We start from the raw sequence: 12,169 nt of genomic DNA on the forward strand, positions 1-12,169 counted from the left end.
AATCTTATACTTTAATACTAACAAACATCTGCTTATAGTCCTGTGATCATGATGCTGTTTTTTTGCCTTTTGAATGGCCTATCCTCCTTCCTCTACCATACACCTGTTTTTGTTTTAGTTTTTAATTTTTAAACCAATTTAATGGATAATAAATGCCTATGTAAAAAATCTAAATAGCAGTAAACAATGAAAAGTCTCCTTCTCATAACCCAGGCCTAAGTCAATCAACATAGGGTATTCAAATGATCACAGGCATATTCAGGATTGAATGTGTCACTGAATGTGGCGCAATAAGACATGAGGGTAAATTATCCTTTGGAAAAGAAGGTTCCTCACTCTTCAGTTAGCTCTTCCCTTCTACATGGAGTGGTGTGTAAGTGTGTCCCCTGGAAGTGTTGCACCCATTCTGTACTATGTGGGGAGCCAATGTTAGAAGGAAGCGGAGGCCATCCTTGATATCCTGCTGAACTGCTGAATCAAAAGGACTCAAGCTTGAACACTTCCCACCTGTTAAAATAACCATTACCTGTCCATCACTGGTAGATTTGTTTTGAATTGGGTTTTCTTTCCATTTAAGTCCTAATGGACAACAGGTGTCATTAGGCACTATCCAATCATCACTTTTCCATGTTTCAGAGTAATTTTTCATTGTTATGAATTAAAGAAAAGATACTCTTCCACAATGATCATGAACATAAGGCATGGGGAATAACTTAAGTTGGAAAATGTCAAAGAAGAGAAAGTAAAAGTAAGCTTATGTATCTTTCAGTTTTACTTTCATTACCAAAGATGTTGGAACACACATAATGCAGATCAATACTTTTGTGCCAAGTTTACATCAGTGGATGCACCATGCCAGCAAAGATAAATACACAAAAAATACTTTGTATTTATCCATTCAGAAAACACATCAGACTGAGAGGACTTTTTGGCTTGACAACAAGGCTATTTTTGAAAACTTGAATTTTCCCAACTTGACTTTGACAATGCCAGAGGGTTGTTTATCACCTTGCCTCTCAAAGTGTGGTCCATGGACTAGCAGCCTCACCTCAAGTCCCACTCCAGACCTACTGAATATGAATCTACAGTTGAACAAGATCCCCAGGTGATTTGTATGCACATAAAAGTTTAAGAGGCCCTGGCATATCACATCATTAAGAAAAAAATGCCACTGACAAAGAAAAATCTATGAAGCTATGTTCCCTGAAATGGTCAAATTCATTTGCAGCTTGTTAAGCAGTGGTTCTCAACCCTGACTATGTATCAGAATCACCTGGGAAGCTAGCTCTTAAGCCAATGCCAAGGCCCAAGCTAGGCCAACTGAAGCAGAATCTTTGGAGGTGAAGCTTAGGACCAAAGAAAGATTTTAAGAGGTCCTAGGAGTCCCCGGGTGGTGCAAACGGTTATGTGCTCGGCTACTAGCTGAAAGGTTGGCAGTTTGAATCCATTCAGAGGCACCTCAAAAGAAAAGGCCTGGTGATCCACTTCTGAAAGGTTACAGCCATTGAAAACCCTATGGAGCACACTTCTACTCTGACACACATGGGGTCACCATGAGTCAGTATCAACTCAGTGGCAACTGATTCAAGGTGATTCTTGGGTACAGCTGTGGCCAGGGGCCTAACTACAGAAAATAGCACCTAGGCCAATTAGTGTTAAATTGCTAAATGATCTTTCGCAGCTGGCGATGGAAACGGTGTGGCCAATAGAAACTGCTAATTGGCACCCCATCTGAAGCAGCACCCAGGGCACATGCCCTACCTGCACCCTGCCCCCCTCCCCCTGTTAGGCCTCTGGCTGTGGCTGAGAGTTGGTGTAGAGCGGTGGAATTATCTGGAGGGCTTACTGAACAGAGTGCAGGCACCACCCCCAGCTTCTGACTCTGTAGGTATGGAGTGGGGTCCTAGAATTTGCATTTCTAACAGTTTAAGATGCTGCTGCTGGTCCCAGGACCACACTTTGTGAGCTACCGATGTAGTAGAGAAAGCAAACTGATTGAATTAGAAACTCAAAAGGCTGCCCAAGGTTCCTCAAAAGGCAAAATAATTCAGATAATCAATTTAAGGAAGTTTTTATTTGCTTTACAAATAAAAATAGTGGATACAAAATTTTATTTCTAAGGGTCTTAAGTACACTATCTTGAGTAACTATCTTATAGGTTTACCAATATAATAAAACTAATTTTTCAATCAATAAGTATTCCAAATTCTATGATTTAAATTATTCTAGGTCCCTTTTTAATTCCCAAAGTGTTCTGATTTGAACTTTCTTTGTGCATACATTTCATTCAGGGCCTTTCTCCTTGGGGCAGGCAACAGGTCTGAAATACGATCCTCAAATCATCAGAGAAAATATTATAATACCACTTTAATCTCACAACCACTACCAACGGAAACATCTGTAGCTTTTATCAGATTCCCAAAGTATTCCTTACCCAAAATTAAATTAACAACTCCTGCTCTAAGATGGTATCTCTACTGGGAATAAAGAAAAAAAAAAAAAAACCAAATCCGTTGCCGTTGAGTCAATTCCAACTCACAGAGACCATACAGGATGGAGTAAAACTGCCCTCATAGGGTTTCCAAGGAGAGGCTGGTGGATTTGAACTACCAACCTTTTGGTTAGCAACCATAGCTCTTAACCACTGCGCCATCAGGGCTCCTTACGGGGTATAGTGCCCTGTGTGTTCCCTTGCAGCCCCAGGAATACCTTTATTTATTACCTCAATTTAGTATAAAAACCTATGCTCCTGTCTCTCTCTTAAGACTGCAAGCTTTTTGAAAGCTGAGAGGAGTCTGTCTTATACCTTCAGAACCCAATGCTTTGTACGACAATGTATTCAATAAAACCTCAATAAACACATGACTGAATGAAAGAGCTCTATCTCCTTCCATTTCATATGCCATTTGATGTTTCGAAAGAGATGAAATTTTTTTTTATAGGCACATCAATTGGAAGGATTACATCATTTGGAAGCAAAGGGTGAAAAAACAAACCAGTCTTTTTCTTCTCAAATGATGTAATACAGAATAAAGGCATAACCGTTCTCTGGGCTAAACTGCCCACATCTTTTCCGAGAACTCAGAGCCCTCTACCACAGTGATTCCCAGCCACTGAAAAAGACTTCAGAAAATCTCAAGATCTCCCAGAGATGTTTCAAAGAGAAGATACTTAAAGGTAGAGAGCTGACACTTTCATTAAAAAAAAAAAATAAAGAACCCCTCAAATATGAATAACATATAGGCAGTTCTACTCTGTCCTATAGGGTCAATATGAGTCAAATCGACTCAACGGCAACAGGTTTGGGTTTTTTTTTTGGATGGTATAATGGATTGAATCGTGTCCCCCAGAAATATGTGCCACTTTGGTCAGGCTGTGTGTGGTCGTCCTCCATTTTGTGATTTTCCTATGTGTTATAAATCATAATCCCTGCCTGTGGTTAAAGAGGATTAGGGTGGGATGTGACACTCTTGGTCAGGTCACATTCCTGATCCAATGTACAGGGAGTTTCCCTGAGGTGTGGCCTGCACCACCTTTAATCTCTCAAGAAATAAAAGGAAAGGGAAGCAAGCAGAGAGTTGGGGACCTCATACCACCAAGAAAGCAGCACCAGGAGCAGAGCGCATCCTTTGGACCTAAGGTTCCTGTGCTAGGATGCTCCCAGACCAAGGAAGATTGATGCATCACAAGGACCTTCCTTCAGAGCCGACAGAGAAAGCCTTCCCCTGGAGCCACCATCCTGAATTCAGACTTCTAGCCTACTGGGCTGTGAGAGAATAAAATTCTCTTTGTTCAAGCCATCCATTTGCGGTATTTCTATTACAGCAGCACTAGGTGACTAAGACAGATGGTAAATCCAATAATTCTAGAGAGTGAGGATTCAAAGAAAGACAACTGAAACGGAAACAGGGAAGAAACTCAGGTATTTCCATCTAGTTTAAGGGAAGTAGTCAGAGATAAAATTCAGCTGAGGCCATCAATCAACTCCAAGCACTTGCCCATTACAAGATTGAGGATAACACGGCTGTCATTTTCCGGAATATTTGAAATATTACATTAACAAGTTTACATTTTTATTGAACTGTGTATTTCTTCTAACCCTTTCTTTTTAAAAAAATAAATATTTTATTGTGTTTTAGGTGAAAGTTTACAGAGCAAATTAGCTTCCCATACAACAAATTCTACACAAAGTGTCCCATGACAGAGGTGGTACTGTTAACACTCTCCCAATTTCCACCCTGGGTTCCCCGTCTCCTTTCATGTTTTTCCTATCCCTGCCTCCTCATATTTACTTTTGGGCCAATGTTGCCCTTCTGGTCTCGTATAATTGTTTGTTATATGGGGCATGTTCTTTTCGAGTGTTACTGTTTATTTCATAGGCCTGTCTATTGCTGGGCTGGAAGGTGGATTCCAGGAATGACTGTAGTTCCAAGTCCGAGGGGTGACTCAGGGCCCACAGCCTTGGTGGTTCCTCCAGTCTCTATCAGGCCAGTAAGTCACTTTTGTGTGTATGTGTGTGTGCTTTAAGTGAAAGTTTACAATTCGCATCAGTCTCTCATGCAAAAATTTATACACGTTCTGTGACCATAGTTGCTCTCCCTATAATGTGACAGCACGCTCCTCCTCTCCACCCTGTATTACCCATGTCCATTCAACCAGCTCCTGCCCCCTCTGCCTATTCATCTCACGTCCAGACAGGAGCTGCCCACTTAGTCTCATGTGTCTACTTGAGCTAAGAAACACACACCTCACCAATATCATTTTGTGCCTTATAGTCCAGTCTAATCTTTGTCTGAAGAGTTGGCTTCGGGAATGATTTTAGTTATGGGCTAACAGAGTCTGGGGGTCATGTTCTCTGGGGTCCCTCCAGTCTCAGACCATTAAAGCTGTTTTTTTTTTAACCAGAATTTGCGTTCTGCACCCCACTTTTCTCCTGCTCCGTCAGGGATTCCCTGTTGTGTTCCCTGCCAGAGCAGTCATTGGTGGTAGCCGGGCACCATCTAGTTCTTCTGGTCTCAGGCTGATGGTGTCTCTGGTTTATCTGGCCCTTTCTGTCTCTTGGGCTCCTATTTTCCTTGTGTCTTTGGTGTTGTTCATTCTCGTTTGCTCCAGGTGGGTTGGGAACAATTGATGCCAGGTTAAGATAGCCACTTGCTACCTTTTAAGACCCCAGATGCCACTCACCAAAGTAGGATGCAGAATATTTTCTTAAGACACTTTGTTATGCCAACTGACCTAGATGTCCCCCAAAACCATGGTTGGTAGACCCCTGTCCCTGTCACTGTGTCCCTCAAAGCATTTGATTATATTCAGGTAACTTCTTAAGCTTTTGGTTTAGTCCAGTTGTGTGACTTCCCCTGTATTGTGTGTTGTCTTTCCCTTCACCTAAAATAATTCTTGTCTACAATCTAGTTAGTGAATACACCTTTCTCTCCCTCCCCTCCCTCGTAACCATTAAAGAATGTTTTCTGCTGTGTTTAAACATTTTCTTGAGTCCTTATAATAACATTCTCATACAATACTTGTCCTTTTGTGACTAATTTCATTCAGCATGCCTTCCGGATTCATAGATATTATGAGATGTTTCACAGATTCATCGTTGTTCTCTGTCTTGCATAGTATTCCATTCTGTGAATATACCATAATTTGTTTATCCATTTATCCATTAATGGGCACCTAGTTTGTTTCCATCTTTTTGCTTTTGTAAACAGTGCTGCAATGAACATGGGTGTGCATATATCTGTTTGTGTAAGGGCTCTTATTTCTCTAGGATACATTCCAAGAAGTGGGATTGCTGGATTGTATGGTAGGTCTCTTTCTAGCTTTTTTTTTTATATAATTTTTATTGTGCTTTAAGCTTACAAAGCAAGTCAGTCTCTCACACAAAAACCCATGTACACCGTGCTACACACTCCCAATTACTCTCCCCCTAATGGAATGAGACAGCCTGCTCTCTCCCTCCACTCTCTCTTTTTGTGTCCATTTCGCCAGCTTCTAACGCCCTCCACCCTCTCACCTCCCCTCCAGGCAGGAGATGCCAACATAGTCTCAAGTGTCCACCTGATCCAAGAAGCTCACTCCTCACCAGCATCCCTCTCCAACCCATTGTCCAGTCCAATCCCTGTCTGAAGAGTTGGCTTTGGGAATGATTCCTGTCCTGGGGCAACAGAAGGTCTGGGGGCCATGACCACCGGGATCCTTCCAGTCTCAGTCAGACCATTAAGTCTGGTCTGATGAGAATTTGGCGTCTGCATCCCACTGCTCTCCCGCTTCCTCGGGGTTCTCTGTTGTGCTCCCTGTCAGGGCAGTCATGTGTTGTAGCCAGGCACCATCTAGTTCTTCTGGTCTCAGGATGATGTAGTCGCTGGTTCATGTGGCCCTTTCTGTCCCTTGGGCTCGTAATCGCCTTGTGTCCTTGGTGTTCTTCATTCTCCTTTGATCCAGGTGGGTTGAGACCAATTGATGCATCTTAGATGGCTGCTTGCTAGTGTTTAAGACCCCAGACGCCACTCTTCAAAGTGGGATGCAGAATGTTTCCTTAATTGATTTTATTATGCCAGTTGACTTAGATGTCCCCTGAAACCATGGTCCCCAGACCCCTGCCCCTGCTACACTGGCCTTCGAAACATTCAGTTTATTCAGGAAACTTCCTTGCTTTTGGTTTAGTCCAGTTGTGTTGACCGCTGTATTGTTTGCTATCTTTGCCTTCACCAAAAGCAGTTCTTATCTACTAATTAGTGAATACCCCTCTCCCACCCACCCTCCCCCCCTCATAACCAAAAAACAATGTTTTCTTCTCAGTTTAAATTATTTCTCAAGTTCTTATAATAGTGGTCTTATACAATATTTGTCCTTTTGCAACTGACTAATTTCACTCAGCGTAATGCCTTCCAGGTTCCTCCATGTTATGAAATGTTTCACAGATTCCTCACTGTTCTTTATCGATGTGTAGTATTCCATTGTGTGAATATACCATAATTTATTTATCCATTCGTCCGTTGATGGGCACCTTGGTTGCTTCCATATTTTTGCTATTGTAAACAAGGCTGCAGTAAATGTGGGTGTGCATATATCTGTTCGTGTAAAGGTTCTTATTTCTCTAGGATATATTCCAAGGAGTGGGATTGCTGGATCGTATGGTAGTTCTATTTCTAGCTTTTTAAGGAAGCGCCAAATCGATTTCCAAAGTAGTTGTACCATTTTACATTCCCACCAGCAGTGTATAAGTGTTCCAGTCTCTCCACAACTTCTCCATCTCCAGTATTTATTATTTTGTGTTTTTTGGATTAATGCTAGCCTTGTTGGGGTGAGATGGTATTTCGTTGCAGTTTTGATTTGCATTTCTCTAAGGGCTTTTAAGGGCTAACGATCATGAGCATTTCCTCGTGTATCTGTTAGCTACCTGAATGTCGTCTTTAGTGAAGTGTCTATTCATATCTTTTACTCATTTTTTAATTGGGTTATTTGTCTTTTTGTAGTTGAGTTTTTGCAGTATCATGTAGATTTTAGAGATCAGGTGCTGATCGGAAATGTCATAGCTAAAAACTTTTTCCCAGTCTGTAAGTAGTCTTTTTACTCTTTTGGTGAAGCCTTTGGATGAGCATAGGTGTTTGATTTTTAGGAGCTCCCAGTTATCTAGTCTTTCCTCTGCATTCTTAATAACATTTTGTATACTGTTTATGCCATTAGGGCTCCTAACGTTGTCCCTATTTTTTCTTCCATGATCTTTATCTTTTTAGATTTTATATTTAGGTCTTTGATCCATTTTGAGTTCGTTTTTGTGAATGGAGTGAGGTATGGGCCTTGTTTCATTTTTTTGCAGATGGATATCCAGTTATGCCAGCACCATTTGTTAAAAAGATTGTCTTTTCCCCATTTAACTGTTTTGGGGCCTTTGTCAAATATTAACTGCTCATATGTGGATGGATTTATGTCTGGATTCTCAATTCTGTTCCATTGGTCTATGTATCTGTTGTTGTACCAGTACCAGGCTGTTTTGACTACTGTACTGGTATAACAGGTTCTAAAATCGGGTAGTGTGAGGCCTTCCACTTTGTTCTTCTTCAGTAATACTTTACTTATACAGGGTCTCTTCCCTTTCCATATGAAGTTGGTGATTTGTTTCTCCATCCCATTTAAAAATGTCATTGGAATTCCTATTGGGATTGCATTGTATCTATAGATTGCTTTGGATAGAACAGATATTTTCACAACGTTGAGTCTTCCTATCCATGAGCAAGGTATGTTTTTCTACTTATGTAGGCCTCTTCTGGTTTCTTACAGTAATGTCTTATAGTTTTCTTTGTATAGGTCTTTTACATCTCTGGTTAGAGTTATTCCTAAGTAATTTATCTTCTTGGGGGCTGTTGTAAATGGTATTGATTTGGTGATTTCCTCTTCGAAGTTCTCTTTGTTGGTGTAGAGGAATCCAACTGATTTTTGTATGTTTATCTTGTATCCTGATACTCTCTGCTAAGCTCTTCTATTAGTTTCAGTAGTTTCCTTGAGGATTCTTTAGGGTTTTCTGTATACAAGATCATATCATCTGCAAATAGAGATACTTTTACTTCTTCCTTACTGATTTGGATGCCCTTTATTTCTTTTTCTAGCCTAATTGTTCTGGCTAGGACCTCCAGCACATGTTGAATAAGAGCAGTGATAAAGGGCATCCTTGTCTGGCTCCCATTCTCAAGCGGAATGCTTTCAGACTGTCTTCATTTAGGATGATGTTGCCTGTCGGCTTTGTATACACGCCCTTTATTATGTTGAATTTTCCTTCTATTCCTATTTTGCTGAGAGTTTTTATCATGAATGGGTGTTAGACTTTGTCAAATGCTTTTTCTGCATTAATCGATAAGATCATGCGGTTCTTGTCTTTTGTTTTATTTATGTGGTAGAATACAGTTTTTCTACCGTTGAACCATCCCTGCATACCTGGTATGAATCCCACTTCGTCATGGTGAATTATTTTTTGGATACGTTGTTGAATTCTATCAGCTAGAATTTTCTTGAGGATTTTTGCATCTAAGTTCATGAGGGATATTGGTCTGTAATTTTCTTTTTTTGTAGTGTCTGTACTTGATTTTGGTATCAATGCTATGCTGGCTTCAGAGAATGAGTTTGGGAGTATTCCATCCTTTTCTATGCTCTGAAATACCTTTAGTCATAGTGGTGTTAACTCTTCTCTGAAAGTTTGGTAGAATTCTCCAGTGAAGCCATCAGGGCCAGGGCTTGTTGTTCTTGTTGTTGGGGTTTTTTTAATTACCTTATCAACCTCTTCTTTTGTTATAGGTTTATTTAGCTGTTCCATCAGTTTGTGTTAGTTTAGGTAGGTAGTGTGTTTCTAGAAATTTGTCCATTTCCTCTAGGTTTCCAAATTTGTTAGAGTACAATTTTTCATAGTATTCTGTTATGATTCTTTTCATTTTAATTGGGTCTGTTGTGATACCACCCATCACATTTCTTATTCCAGTTATTTGCTTCCTGCCCTGTTTTTCTTTTGTCAGTCTGGCCAGTGGTTTATCGATTTTGTTGATCTTTTCAAAGAACCAGCTTTTGGTCTTGTTAACTCAACTGTTTTTTAACTCTCTATTTCATTTAATTCTACTCTAATTTTTATTATTTGCTTTCTTCTGGTGCCTGAGGGCTTCTTTTCCTTTCTGTTTGTTCAAGTTGTAGGGTTAATGCTTTGATTTTGGCCCTTCTTTTTAGATGTGTGCATCTATTGCTATAAATTAACCTGTGAGCACTGTTTTGCTGTGTCCCAAAGGTTCTGGGAGGACGTGTTTTCATTCTTATTTGATTCTGTGAATTTCTTTATTCCATACCTAATTTCCTCTATAACCCAGCAGTTTTTGAGCAAGGTGTTGTTCAGTATCCATGTTTGATTTTTTTTTTCTTGCTTTTTCTGTTATTGATTACTACTTCCATGACTTTATGGTCAGAAAAGATGCTTTGTAATATTTCCATGCTTTGGATTTTGTAAAGGCTTGCCTTATGGCCTAATATGTGGTCTATTCTGGAGAATGTCCCATGTGCGTTAGAAAAGTATACTAGGCTGCAGTTGGGTAGGGTGTTCTGTATATGTCTACGAGGTCAAGTTGGTTGATCGTGGCATTTAGATCTTTTGTGCCTTTATGGAGCTTCTTTCTGGATGTTCTGTCCTGCACTGAAAGCAGTGTGTTAAGTCTCTTACTATTATCGTGGAGTTATTTGTCTTTTCAATGCTGTTAGAATTTATGTATTTTGGAGCCCTGTCATTGGGTGTGTAAATATTTATTATGGTTATGTCTTCCTGGTGTATTGACCCTTTAATCATTATATAGTGTCCTTCCTTATCCTTTGTGGTGGATTTTACTTTAAAGTCTATTTTGTCAGAAATTAATATTGCCATTCCTGCTCTTTTTTGATTGTTGTTTGCGTGGTATCTTTTTTTCCATCCTTTGAGTTTTAGTTTGTTTGTGTCTTTAAGTCTAAGGTGTGTCCTTTGTAGGCAGCATATAGACTGACCATTTTTCTTTTAGCCATTCTGCCACTCTCTGGCTCTTTATTGGTGCATTTAGTCCATTTATATTCAGTGTAATTATTTTAATAAAAAAAATTTTTATTATGAATTTAGTGCTGTCATTTTGATGTCTTTTTTTGTGTGTTGACAGTTTCTTTGTTCCACTTAATTTTCTGTGCTGAGTTGTTTCCCTTTATATATTTTCTTTTCCTCTTTTTCATTGTTGTTGCTTTTGTATTTGCTGATCCTTTTTTGTTTGTTTGCTTTTTATTTTGATCTGTAGGATTGTTAGTTTTCTTTGTGGGTACCTTTTTACCCCTATTTTTCTAAGTTTAAACCAATCTTTTAGTTCTTTATAGTGCCTTGACTTCCTCTCCATATGAAAGATCTATCTTTTACATAATGACATCTGTTTCCCTGTTTTGAGTGTTTTAGCTTTATTTTTGTGATTTCCCTATCTGGGTTGGTATCTAGGTGCTCTGTCCTGTGTTCTAATCTGATGTTATTGATTTTCTAACCAGAGGGCTCCCTTTAGTATTTCTTTTAATTTTGGTTTGGTTTTTGCAACTTCCCTAAACTTCTGTTTGTCTGGAAATGTCCCAATTTCCCCATCATATTTGAAAGACAGTTTTGCTTGATACGTAATTCTTGACTGGCAATTTTTTTCCTTCAGGGCTTTATATATGTCATCCCGTTGTCTTCTTGCCTGCGTGGTTTCTGCTGAGTAGTCTAAGCTTAGTCTTATTGATTCTCCATTGTACGCGACTCTCCGTTTATCCCTAGCTGCTCTTAAAATTCTCTTTATCTTTGGTTTTGGCGAGTTTGATTATGTCTTGGAGATTTTCTTTTGGGATCTACCTTGTGTGTGGGGTCCGGTGACCATCTTGGATAGATGTCTTCTCATCTTTCATGATATCAGGGAAGTTTTCTGCCAAAACATCTTCAACAATTCTGTGTATTCTGTTATCCTCCCCTCCCCCCCATTCTGGTACTCCAACCACTCGTAGGTTATTCCTCTTAAAAAAAAACCCAAACCCACTGCCCTCGAGTCCATTCCGACTCATAGCGACCCTATAAGACAGAGTAGAACTGTCCCATAGAGTTTCCAAGGAGCGCCTGGTGGATTCAAACTGCCGACCCTTTGGTTAACAGCCGTAGCACTTAACCACTACGCCAGAGTCCCACAAAATTGTTTTCTTCATTTTTTTAAATTCTTTTATCTGATTTTTCCTCAAATATGTTGGTGTCAAGTGCTGTATCTTCAGTCTCACTAATTCTGACTTCCATTGCCTCAATTCTGCTCCTATGACATTCTACTGAGTTGTCTAATTTTGAAATTTTACTGTTAATCTTCTGGATTTCTGTTTGCTGTCTCTCTATGGATTCTTGCAGCCTATTAAATTTGCATTATGCTCTTCTCTAATCTTCTTACGTTTCTGTATTGCTTTGTCTGTGTGCTGCTTGGCTTATTCTGCATTTTGCTTGATCTCCTTCCTGATCTCTTGAAGAGTTCTGTATATTAATCTTTTGTATTTGATCTCTGGTAATTCCAGAAAGTTATGTTTATCTGAAAAATTTCTTAAGTCATTTTGAGAGCTTGCTGAAGCCATCATGGTCTGCCTCTTGAAGCAATTTGATATTGACTGTTGTCTCCAAGTCATCAAT

This window comes from Loxodonta africana, chromosome X (genome assembly GCF_030014295.1).
Source record: "Loxodonta africana isolate mLoxAfr1 chromosome X, mLoxAfr1.hap2, whole genome shotgun sequence".
NCBI classification, from domain to species: Eukaryota; Metazoa; Chordata; class Mammalia; order Proboscidea; family Elephantidae; genus Loxodonta; species Loxodonta africana.